The 12,262-nt window shown below is 41.6% G+C and overlaps 1 long non-coding RNA gene across 3 annotated transcripts in view; it reads right to left on the reverse strand.

Annotated features, from left to right (window-relative positions):
• Window positions 1-11,709, reverse strand: part of LOC148001476 (uncharacterized) — a 45,324-nt gene extending 33,615 nt beyond the window's left edge. For 2 of the 3 annotated variants that reach the window (XR_015637619.1, XR_015637618.1), the window contains exons 1-2: window positions 11,592-11,709; window positions 8,089-8,225 (exon numbers count right to left, since the gene is read on the reverse strand). This is a non-coding gene — a long non-coding RNA (uncharacterized LOC148001476). Of the gene's footprint in view, window positions 1-6,541; window positions 6,807-8,088; window positions 8,226-11,591 lie in introns of those variants that run through there. The other variant, XR_015637617.1, reaches the window with a different exon arrangement.
• Window positions 11,710-12,262: the final 553 nt, after the last annotated feature.

Here is a 12,262-nt window from a genome sequence, read left to right on the forward strand (position 1 = left end):
CTAAATCCCCAACCCCTGGCGCTGCCCTTTTAGGACTCACGCAGGACAGAGACAGACAGCTGTGCACGGCTAAAACATGAGCACAAGGACGTGTACACAAGTATCAAAGACAAGGTCATCCAGAGCCCAGAACACAGCTGTGGAAGTGCGGCAGTGGACAGAGTGTGGGGTGTGGTGGGGTTGGGGGAGACACAGAAACTTAAAAAGGAAAAGGATATTTAGTATTTAGCATTGTATTTTATTTGAAAAATGAAAATAGATTTTTCTAATACAGACAGGGAGTGAAGCTTAAACAAAACGTTGAAACTGGTAGTGTTGAAGATGTGGGGATTCTGAGTTGATGGTTATGGAGCATTTTTATTAAAAGAGGATAGGGACTTTTATAAATGCCACTCAGGCTAGTGGTGGGTCATAATAAGCAAAGAAAATAGAGGGCCATTGCACTGTCTGATCACGAATAGCCCATGGGTCATTGAACTGTAGGTTCATGAATAGTCCATGGGCCATTGCACTGTGTGTTCACGAGTAGCTCCACGGATCACTGCACTGTACGTCCATGAAGCACAACGAGAGAGGCAGCCCAGGGACTGAGCAGAGAGGAGGAGGTAATTCTGCAGACAAGAGCTTAGCCGGCTCTTGAAGGATGGGCAGGATTTCAAGTCGAGAGAGAAGTGGTCTGTGAGTTAACACCAGTTCCTTCTGCTTTGTTTCCCAAGTGTTTATTCGGCTCGTATGTCCTCATGAAAACTAGCACAGTGATCATCAGTGTCCCCACAATCCATCGAAGGGCCCAGAGGCTTTTCCATAACAATAACATGTTGTGTTTTTACCCTGCTTCTCTCACATGTAAGATAAAATTGCCTTTATTTTTGTTATATAGGAAACAGTATAAAGATATATTATTTATATTGAAATGCCATAGGCTTCCAATTAATAAATTGATATTTTTAAATTGTCATAAGTTGGATGTCTAACATAAAAATAGTTCATTTTCTGTAGGACTCTCAATAATTAAATGAGCTTTATAATCACAGAACCAACCTGATCCGTTTACCAGTGCTGATATCAATTAATGAAAAAGTAAAGCATGACCCATAAAGAGGAGATGTCATTGTGTGCCACATGCAAAATAAAGACATTATAAGCACCTTTATCCTGACTGATTTAACAAAATGGACACAAAAATAAAGCTCTATATATCGTACATCATTTTGCACCTGTGTAAACATTCGATCTATAATTTAAATCTTCGCCCGACATATACAAAACCTTCAACGTGCTGGTGAATTCTATCAATTAAGCATCTTGGGGTTGGGGATTTAGCTCAGTGGTAGAGCGCTTGCCTAGGAAGCGCAAGGCCCTGGGTTCGGTCCCCAGCTCCGAAAAAAAGAACCAAAAAAAAAAAAAAAAAAAAAAGCATCTTATACTGACTTAGTTTAAGAGAATCGGTTTAAAGGTGACACTTGCTAACCAGAGTAATGAAACCATGTAACATTATCCCCTAAGTCACAAATACAATCTAAGGAAGGCCAGCCAGTATCTTCCATGACATATACAGAAGTCCTCAGTAAAGCATTTATAGGCTCACCAGAGCACGACTGTGCTTAGTGATCCTGATGTTGGGAGACCTAGGCACAAGGATCTCCTTGAATTCAAGGCCAGCCCAGGCTAGGCTACATAGCTTCCTTGTCTCAAAACAAAGCAAAGATACATATATATCACACATGTAAATTTAATCCAAGGACATCTAATAGGGTATTATATTTATCCAGATTGGATCTATTCTATGAATGCAATATTGGTGTAATATTTGGAATGTCAATCAATGCAATTTATAGTTTTACTAGAATAAAGATTATTTTATGCTCAACTCGAGGACGAAGGCTGCAACGAGATCACCGACTATGGTTCTGTCTTCTCACAATATTCTCATTCTTTGGCTGAGCTGGGAGTTGCTCTGGCAGAGTTGCCCACATCTGTCCTCTCTCTCCCAATCCCACATAACAGGTATGAGTTCCCTACCATACTCTATGCCCTGAAACAAATGCCAGAATATTGCTCCAATCAAAGTGGAGAATTTGGGGCGTGGGTTCCTAGAGCTAAAGGTGGCTAGAGGTGCTTTTTCCACCCAAATATCTGATAGAATCCAGATCCCCATGTGTCAAGAGATTTAAACACCTTAGCCAGGTTAAAAAAAAAAAAACAAAAAACTTCCTGGCTTCAGTCTTTCTGGGAAAGAAACAAACAAGGTAGCCTCTTTCCTGCAGCAGAGGACTTGGTGCTGTGTGGGGGTTCTTGGGCAGAACTGAGCCAAGAGTGTCAACCTGGCCATGTGCCAGCTATGCCAACACTATACAGTTTAATTTTCATTTCTGGTACGAGGCTTGTATGTATTCCAGAATACACACACCACAAGGCCTCATTTCAGTGTATATCTCGCAGCCTTTGTTTTGCTAGTAGGACACTACTATTAGCTACCCGGGAAGCATAGTGAATGAAGGAGCTAACTCCTTCATAAGAGGATCTGTAGTTCTTATGCTTGAGCCCACTGGCCTCATTGTCCTACCCCAAAACATGTATGCACACCGAGCCTATTACTGCTTCCCTTCTGTCCTCCCAATAGGTAAATGCTTTTGTAAACGCTGGGAGATCAAACTGGGGTCCCCGTGCTTGCAGGCCAAGCACTTACTGACTTCACGATCTCTTCAGCCTCTGCAATCATTTCAATATCTATCCTTAACCTGTGACACTGGGGTGGAGAGAACTACTCATCTGTCCGTTATATCCTCTGTGCACAGCAAGTCCCCGACACTTACTGATGCTACAGGACCTGTCGAGTGGGTGGCCTCATCCTGCCGTAGTTGGGTCTGGAATCCCTCCTTGGCTTAGTAATTTTTCAGTTTTCAGTGCTTCCTCACCATGATCCCAAACAGAGCCCTACAATCAAGGGACTCGGACTTTATTTCAAGCCAGTTTCCTCCTTGTTCTTTTCGTCTCAGAGTTCTTAATTCCGGACCCCAGCCATCAAGAGAAGTAAAGTTGTAAGTAGGCAACACCTAGCACTTACTGGAATGCAGTCTTGTAGCACGAAGAATCCATACTTTAAAAAAAAAAAAACACTTGCTGCATTTCTGGATTACCTTGTTTTAAGGAAAACATTTCTCTCTCTCTCTCTCTCTCTCTCTCTCTCTCTCTCTCTTTCTCTCTCTCACACACACACACACTTATAGTCACACAGAGAGAGAGAGAGAGAGAGACAGAGACAGACAGACAGACAGACAGACAGACATGGCCAGGGATGGGGTGGGGGCAGAGACAGACAGAGGGAATTGGCATCCCTTCCACAGCTCCAGTTCCCATCAACCGTTCCTTCTGCTTGTTTTCCGTGTCCTGGAGGCCAAGGACTCATCACGCTTCCTGGTTCTTTGGCCTCTTATCAGCCCCGCTCTTGTTCCACGAGCCCTTTAATCGTACCAGTTTTACTGCAAACATCATAATTTCACTTCTGCTTGTGGTTGAATAAAATTCCATATGTATTTGTACCATATTTTCCTTATCCATTCATCTGTTTGTGGGCATCTAGGGGTTCCATCCCTTAGCTGTTGTGAATAGAGTAGCCATAAATGTGGGTGTGGGGCTATCTCTGTGGTAGGAGGTATACACTTAGAAGTCGTATACCTGGGTCATACGCCATTCTACTTTCAGTTTTGGGAGAGCTCTCTGTGACTCTGTACTGAAATTTCAGAGTGGTATGTACACGGGTTATGTCTGCATTACATTCAGAGGGATCAAAGGTGTGTGGAAAGGGTTAAGCCACACTATAACTAGAAATAGTTTTTTTTTCAATAAACAACACAATATTAGGGTTCACAGTATGATTGAATATCCTGCAACAGGCAGTATTAGTTTGTGTTCCCACAGATGGTGTTAAAGTTCCTCTTCGTCCCACATCCTCATGATGGGTAATTTGTAGTCATTTGGTTTCTTGATAGCTGTTCTTACTGGGAAGAGATAGAAACTCAAAATAGTTGTAATTAGCATTAGTATTTTTTTAAATTTTTTTCAAAGATTTTATTTATTCATTTTATATATGACGAATACACTGTCACTGTCTTCAGCCACACCACACCAGAAGAGGGCATCGGATCTCTTTACAGATGGTTGTGAGCCACCATGTGGTTGCTGGGATTTGAACTCATGACCTCTGGAAGAGCAGTCAGTGTTCTTAACCGCTGAGCCATCTCTCCAGCCCAGCATTAGTATTTTTTAAGTGTTTAACTTTTCCTCTTACAGTTTCAGCGTTTCAGATCTTATGTGAAGATCTTTAATTCATTTGGAGTTGATTTCTGATGGCATTATTTACTTTCAGGGTTTGATATGTGCTATTCCCTGCTTTCCTGACTTCTGGGATTGTGGATGAGAGACCTAATATTATTCCGATACGTTTGTTTAATTATTGTAATATTATTCTGATTTTGTTTCTTTGTTTTGTTTTTTTGTTTTTGTTTTTTTGCCTTGGAGACAGGGTGGAGTTATTGAGACTGAAACTAGAATTTAGTACATGCTAAGAAACTCTAGCGCTGAGCTATGTCCCCCACTTTATCTTTTATTCCGAGATAGAGTCTGACTGAGTTGCCCGTGATGGGCTTAAGCTCACTCTGTGGCTTTGAGCCTGTCAACCCTTCGTAGCAGTCTCCTGAGTAGCTGAGACTGCAGACCTGTGCCACGAAACTTGCAACTTCATATTTTTGACATTTTTATCTATAGTATGCATGTCCATTTCTTACTCTAGATTTGAGGAAATTCCACCCTTGGTTTTCTTGTATTCCGTGGAGTCTCAGGTTTGGTATCTTCATAAAATTAAGGAGTTCTTGAATGTCAGGGGCATGCTTGCTTGGTATTTTCCTGTAACATTTTCTTGACCTTGTCTAGAATCACCGTTCCTGGTGGTGTTTGTTTTCCTTGGTCAAGTCTGAGGGAAATGCTTTCCACCAGGTGGCTTTTTGTTGTTTTTATTTTTTTGTTTTGCTCAGAGCACAAATTAAAACCATAAGACAGTGGAATAGTTAAAACATAGACATTTGGTAGTTTCCAGAATGAGAACCAAGACAGGGGACAGAGGACCAGAGTTACTGGTGAGGCTATCCCGTTGCCCTCACTTCGCTTCAATGGAAGACACCCAGGAAGCCCACTGTATATTTCAACACTTAGCTACCTCATAAACTGCCTGTCTGAAAGACCATTCCTCAGGGTATGTGTTGTACTCGAACTCTCCAAGGAGTTCCAGAGAAAATCTAAATGAATACTTTAAAATAAAATTCATTCACTTCTTTTCTTTAAATGTTTTGTTTTTTGAAGCAGGGTTCCTCTGTGTAACAGTGCTGGCTGTCCTGGAACTCTCTTTGTAAATCGGGTTGGCCTACATAGAAACCGTCACAGAAGCAATAAGCTAAAACTAGTATTGAGTGTCTATAAAATGACCTCATCAGGAAACATGGGAGTGGCTGTTGTGGTTCTGTCACTGCCCGTTGCTTTGAGAAAAGGAGACGACTGTATCTCCCTCAAGAAGTGTTTGAGTCTTTCCAGCGATTATACCTCCCACACGCCATTGTGCTGACTCCTCCCCCTCCCCTTAACATCTTTGCTCTTAGGACTGTGCTGACTCCACCCCCTGACCCCTAACACCATTGCTCTTAGGACTGTGCTGACTCCACCCCCTGACCCCTAACACCATTGCTCTTAGGACTGTGCTGACTCCACCCCCTGACCCCTAACACCATTGCTCTTAGGACTGTGCTGACTCCACCCCCTGACCCCTAACACCATTGCTCTTAGGACTGTGCTGACTCCACCCCCTGACCCCTAACACCATTGCTCTTAGGACTGTGCTGACTCCACCCCCTGACCCCTAACATCATTGCTCTTAGGACTGTGCTGACTCCACCCCCTGACCCCTAACACCATTGCTCTTAGGACTGTGCTGACTCCACCCCCTGACCCCTAACACCATTGCTCTTAGGACTGTGCTGACTCCACCCCCTGACCCCTAACACCATTGCTCTTAGGACTGTGCTGACTCCACCCCCTGACCCCTAACACCATTGCTCTTAGGACTGTGCTGACTCCACCCCCTGACCCCTAACATCATTACTCTTAGCTGTGAGAGCTGTCGATGTTGATGAAAAGATATGGAAGGTGAATGGTGACAGTTGAGCTGTCACTAGGAAGCAGAAGGGAAAAGGTTGCCAATATTCACTTACCAATTGAGGGTTTAGAATGTATTCATAATACAGAAACATGCATGAGCAATAATAATCACATGGATACTTTTAAATGGTGATTCTTAGATAAGGCATGCTTGGGGACACACCATGTATTTTGATTTTCTTTCTTCTATTCTTTTAAGTATATTTCGAATCATTAACAAATATTGAAAACCTACTGTGTGCTAGGTGCCCTTCTCAGTGTTTACATCAGTGAACAAAGCAAAGAACCCGTGTTAGAGTCTTCTAGAGTAACAATTTATAGAATGACTCTCACGTTATTTATAGAGAGGATTTATTGGAATGACTTTTACAGGCTGCAGTCCAGCTTATCCAACAATGGCTGGCTGTGAACAAAGTCCAAGAACCAGTGGTTCATGAGGCTGATGTCTCAGCTGGTCTTCAGTATACTCCAGAATCCCAAAGAAGTAGGCTCTAGTGCCAGTGAAGAAATGGACTCGCTAGAGAACACAAGAGCAAGCAGGCGAAGGGAGAGTAGGCTTCCTCCTTCCATGTCTGTCATGTAGGCTGCCCACAGAAGATCTGTACACATTAAAGGTGGATCTTCCCACCTCAAAATACTTGGATTTTAGGTTTCTCTTCCTACCTCCAAGATCCCAACTAGAAGTGGTTTATCCCCCCTGCCCCCACTTCAAATGGTTTAATTGAGAGAAAAAAAAAATCCCTCATGGGTGTACCCAGTCATTTAGGTTTTAGGTAGTTCCAATTCAGTCAAGTTGACAACCATGAGCGGCCATCACAGAACCCAACCTGGATAGTACTGAATTGTAACTTTGGAGTCACTACACAGTCCTCTTAGTGTGGATACGTAGTGCTTTATGTACAAGAGTAACTCATAAGTTACCAGGGCACCAAACTATGGTGTTCTTTTCATTCTCACAAGTTCAATCAAGCAATATGTGCATCTTGGGACGTCTGTACACAGACTTGGGAGAGCCAGTCACTACCCCAGAGATTTCCAAGAAAACAAATTAATCATATTTGTAGTTTGAAATCTTCATACCAAAGACTCATTTGGATGTCATCTGCTATGTTTTGGGGGGGGGATGCTTTAAACCGATCCTAGTTAATAATGGTTTTTGCCTTGTGTCTACCATTTGCTACCTCCAAAACCTAGGTGCCAAGGAAGGATGTAAACCTAGGATATTATTAGTATTAGGATAAAGGCTTATCCTCAAATGCCTGTGTCTGGTCTGCTGCCTTGTGTCCTTGTTTACGGTTGGTAAAATTTTGTGTGGTGTGTGTGGTATGAGGCATTCGTGTTAGGTGTGTCTGTGTTTGTGTGTGTGAGGTTGTGTGTATATGTGTGTGTTATGAGGCATGTGTGTTAGGTGTGTCTGTGTGTGTGTGAGACACGAGTGTGTGTGTTGGTGTCTTAGGAAAAGGCTGCAGAGACAAACGGTGATATTCAAAGTCTCATGAGGCTTTGAATATATGTCGTATATTAGTTTAGTGCTACAATAACAATGATCACACACTTGGTGACTTATAACAACAGAAATGGATTCTCTAATATTTCTTCTACTGGCTGGTTTTGTGTCAACTTCACACAAGCTAGAGTCATCAGAGAGGCAGGAGCCTCGGTTGAGGAAATGCCCCCATGAGATCCAGCTGTAAGGCATTTTCTCAACTAGAGATCATTGGGGGAGGGTCCTGCCCATGGTGGGTGGAGCCATCCCCGGGCTGGTGGACCTAAGTTCTAAAAGAAAGCAGACTGAGAAAGCCACAGGAAACAACCAGTGAGGAGCACCCCTCCATGACAGCTGCATCAGCCCCAGGCTCCAATCCTGCTGGAGTTTCTGACCTGACTTCCTTCAAAGATGGACTGTTGCTGGGTTGTGGCTGCCCAACTTCCGTCCTGTCTCCAACTTCACGCAATCTCCTATTTGCTTGTTGGTTTATTCTTTTACAGGAACGCTTGTCATCATATTTGGGATCCACCTGTATAATCCAGGATAATCTTATTATAATTTCCTTAACGTAACTGAATTGGCAAACACTTTTTTCCCAAAACAAAGTCACATTTATGAGTTACAAATCCAACCAGCCATTCCAAATTATAGGAGAAAACCCCATCAGCGCTAGAAGTGAATTCATTCAATTATCCTTTCTTCTCCAGGATTTAAGTTCTTGTCAGAGAAATGGAAGTTGCTCTGAACTTGAACTCTGCTCTTGGTTCAGTGGCCTGGTTCTTCCATTATTGGTCTCATTTTGGCTTAACCCTGGAACAACTCTTGATATGTTGTATAACTGCCTGACTCTACTCTGGGTTTCATGTTTCTGGTGGCTTCTCCCATATTCATCTTCCTCCTCATGGACCAGCCTCCTTATCAATAGGCTGCCACACAAAATACATTCACTCTCCTATGTTTGAAGCATAGTCCAGTGAAAATCCCCAAGGGCCTTCATCAGGGTCTGAGAGGAGCTAGAAAGCCATTCTCTTCCATATCCCCTGTGGTTTCCTTCATAGTTATGTATAAGCCTAGATTTGGCTTGGAGCTTTTTCCCCCAGCAGTTCCAGGAAGAGCTCCTGGGGCCTCTGTAGCCCACACTTCCTTGTTTCCTTGGGTTCTGTTTGTTCACGACAAAGGGTTGATTTTTATCAATCCTTTGCTCGGGATTTATGGTATTCTTTAAAAAGTTGCATTTCCACTATGACTCCAGACAGATTCTTGTTTCTTTCTTGTCTAAATTCTGTATTTCCTGTCTTTGTTTATCTTTTGGCCTCTGGGTGATACTCTTTTTTTTTTTTCCTCCTTAGAGAATGAACCAATTACAATGTTCAATTTTTAATTTGTTAATCCATTTCATTACCTATTATTCTTTATTTACTAACTCATTTGCTGAAACCCTTATTAGCTGCTCTAGGGTAGGGTTCTATAATTTTCTTTGATTCTTAGCACTAGAATCCTGAGCACTGACGGTGTGACATGTGATTTGGGCTAATCCTGACCTTTCCCTCACCAGAAGTATCCACTGATTCACATGTCATCACTGCAACCTTTGTTCCTTAAAGACACAGAAAAGCTATAAAGACAAATGGTATACACGTTGTTACTCAAATATTTAAGTTTATAATCTTGCTTTTGTATGACTGCTTTATTTAAAGTGATTTATCATGAGTAAGGAAGTAGGGAAATGTCAGTTTGACGTACACACCAAATTAGTGCTGGAATGGAATGAAAGGGTTTGGGTTGGTTTTTTTTTTTTCAGAGTGTTTGCATTAATAGTAACACTAGATATTTACTTTTTATTAACTGGGCTTCCATACGCAGGAAGTTTATTTTGTTAGAGTACCTGCATGACAATAAAGTGCTCCTAATTTCAACCTTTATTTCTGCTACTAATTGCTTTTTTGTGGTTAGTAAACCATTTGGTATCCTTTGGGCCCAGGGGGATTTACACATATGTATATACATGCAATATGCACATACATATACATATATATGTATATATCTACACACATACACATATGTATGTATACATACATATACATTCATGTATATACACACATATACTTATATATGTATATATCTACACACATATACACATATGTATATACATGTAATATACACACACATATATGTATATACACACATATATGTATATACACACTTATATATACACAAACATATACACACTATATATGTATTACACACACATACAGACGTATATGTATATTTATATGCACACACGTTTATGTATGTATATATACATATATAGGTATATATATACACACACATATATTCAAAAGAGTCTATAATATCAACTTCATAGCCCATGTTTATTTTCTAATAAAGGACCCACGAGGCTCACAAGGCAGCACACCGATAGTATCTTTTTGGGGACTGCAATTATAGCCTAGTTGGTGGATGTTCACTAGCATCCACAAAGACCTAAGTTTAAATCTCAGGGACTACATATATGTTGAAGGTCTATAATCCCACCAGTGATGGAGTGGAGACAGGAGGGTCAAAAGTTCAGTATCATCCTTGGCTACATTTCAAGTTCAAGGACAGCCTGGGATGTATAAGACACTATCTCAAACGAACAAAACAAACCCCAAAACCTGTCTTCTCTACACCTCCTACCTTTCCCTTGACCACTGTCTCCATATCTAAACCTTTTCCAAACAGGAGTTGTCCACGGCTCACCACATCACACAGCAGGTACTGTTCTTAGAACCAAATGCGTGAAGTCAAATATCATCATTATTTTTACATTTTTTTCTTTCATTTTCAACCAAGGGTCTTACTGACTGATACCCGCCAAGGCAAAAATTGGAAAATAGCAAACTACTTCAAGGAAAGTTTGAATGTAAATCATTTTCAATCACATTTCATTTTTGTACAAAACGTGCCTTTACCTGCACACATCATTAGAAAGATTGACAGATGAAAATCTTAGGCTCCTGGGACCTGGCTCATGCCTTGTGTGCACTTCCCTCTCGGCAAGCAAAGGAAGCCTTTTCTGTAGCCTCTCCCTTTTCACAGAAATGTACTGTAAATTTCTGCCTTTTTTCTTTCTTAGGCAGATTCTCATTATATAGCACTGGGTGGGCTGGGCTGGTTGATGTGTACCATGTGACTTCGTTTTGCAATTTTTAGTGGCTAAATTTGTAAAGACTTCTCCTCTTGCTTCTACCATTTCAGTTGTCTACTCAAAAAAAAATTAAAGAACTGAAAAGGTTTGCCCCCAACTGTCATTAAAAGCAGTGACAATTCAAGATATGTGATAAGATACTATTTTTTAAAATTTGAGCATTCAGGCTGGAGAGATGGCTCAGCAGTTTAGAGCACTGGTTGCTCTTCCAGAGGTCCTGAGTTCAATTCCCAGCAACCACATGGTGGCTCACGACCATCTGTAATGGGATCTGATGCTCTCATCTGTACATGCAGCTAGAACACTCATATGCATGAAATAAATAAATAACATAATTCTTAAAAATTTTTTGAACATTAATCAATTATCAGAGTACCCCGTTCAGTGGTCTAATAAAAAAAAAATTAAAGAGTATAGCATTGGGTTATATACTTAGATATTACAGGAGAAGTTGAATCTCAAGTTCTATCGATCTCTAAATCAAGTCACAGAAGAGTCCCTCGTTTTAACAGCCGACTTTGTTGGCTGCACACCCTGTTGAGACCCAAGATTTGCATCTTAAGCATAGAACGATACATTTTAACAACCAGCCGATGAAGTACTGAGGCGCGCGGTGAGATACGATGCTGATAGAAGCATGGAAAACCCTCAGAATGTTTGGGTGTCATCTCCATTAACAAACGAGTAGTATAGCGACCTACTGACCTCGTCTGTGGTCATGTCAGGATGCCCCTATGGATCTGATGCAGGAAAATGTTACCTGCCACTGCGTCCATGGGCCAGCGTTTACAACTGTGTCCTCTGGGCAGTTCGAGGCCTGGACCACGTAACAAAGGTCCTTCTCACCAGGCGGGAGAGTTCGTTAGCAAAGACTGTTTCAAGAAAAAGGGTAGGCTGAGAGATGGCTCAGTTGTTAAAGGCTAGGCTCACAACCAAAAATGAGTTCGGTTCCCAGTATCCATTGCCTTGTTGGGCGCCAATGGGAGGAGAACCACTGGACCCCCCAGTGTAAAGGAATGTCAGGGCGGGGAGGTGGGAAGGGTGGGTGATTGGGGAAACACCCTCGTAGAAGCAGGGGGAGGGGGGATAGGATAGGGGGTTTATGGACAGGAAATCAGGAAAGGGGATAACATTTGAAACGTAAATTTTAAAAATCCAATTTAAAAAAAAAAGAAAAGAAAAAAGTTTTTTGTTTGGGTTTTTTTGTTTTGTTTTGTTTTGTTTTTTAGTTTCTGTAGTATCGTTAGAAGGATCATCATGCATTCTCCATTCTTCTAATCAGCCATGGCGTTACCTCTCTCCTCCCCTGTCAGCCAGAGAGAGATAATTACTCTGCGAATCCCATTTAAAAAGTCCTGCCCTTTGTAACTGGCTAG

The sequence above is a fragment of the Rattus norvegicus genome, chromosome 14 (assembly GCF_021556685.1).
Source record: "Rattus norvegicus strain SHRSP/BbbUtx chromosome 14, alternate assembly SHRSP_T2T, whole genome shotgun sequence".
Classification (NCBI taxonomy): Eukaryota; Metazoa; Chordata; class Mammalia; order Rodentia; family Muridae; genus Rattus; species Rattus norvegicus.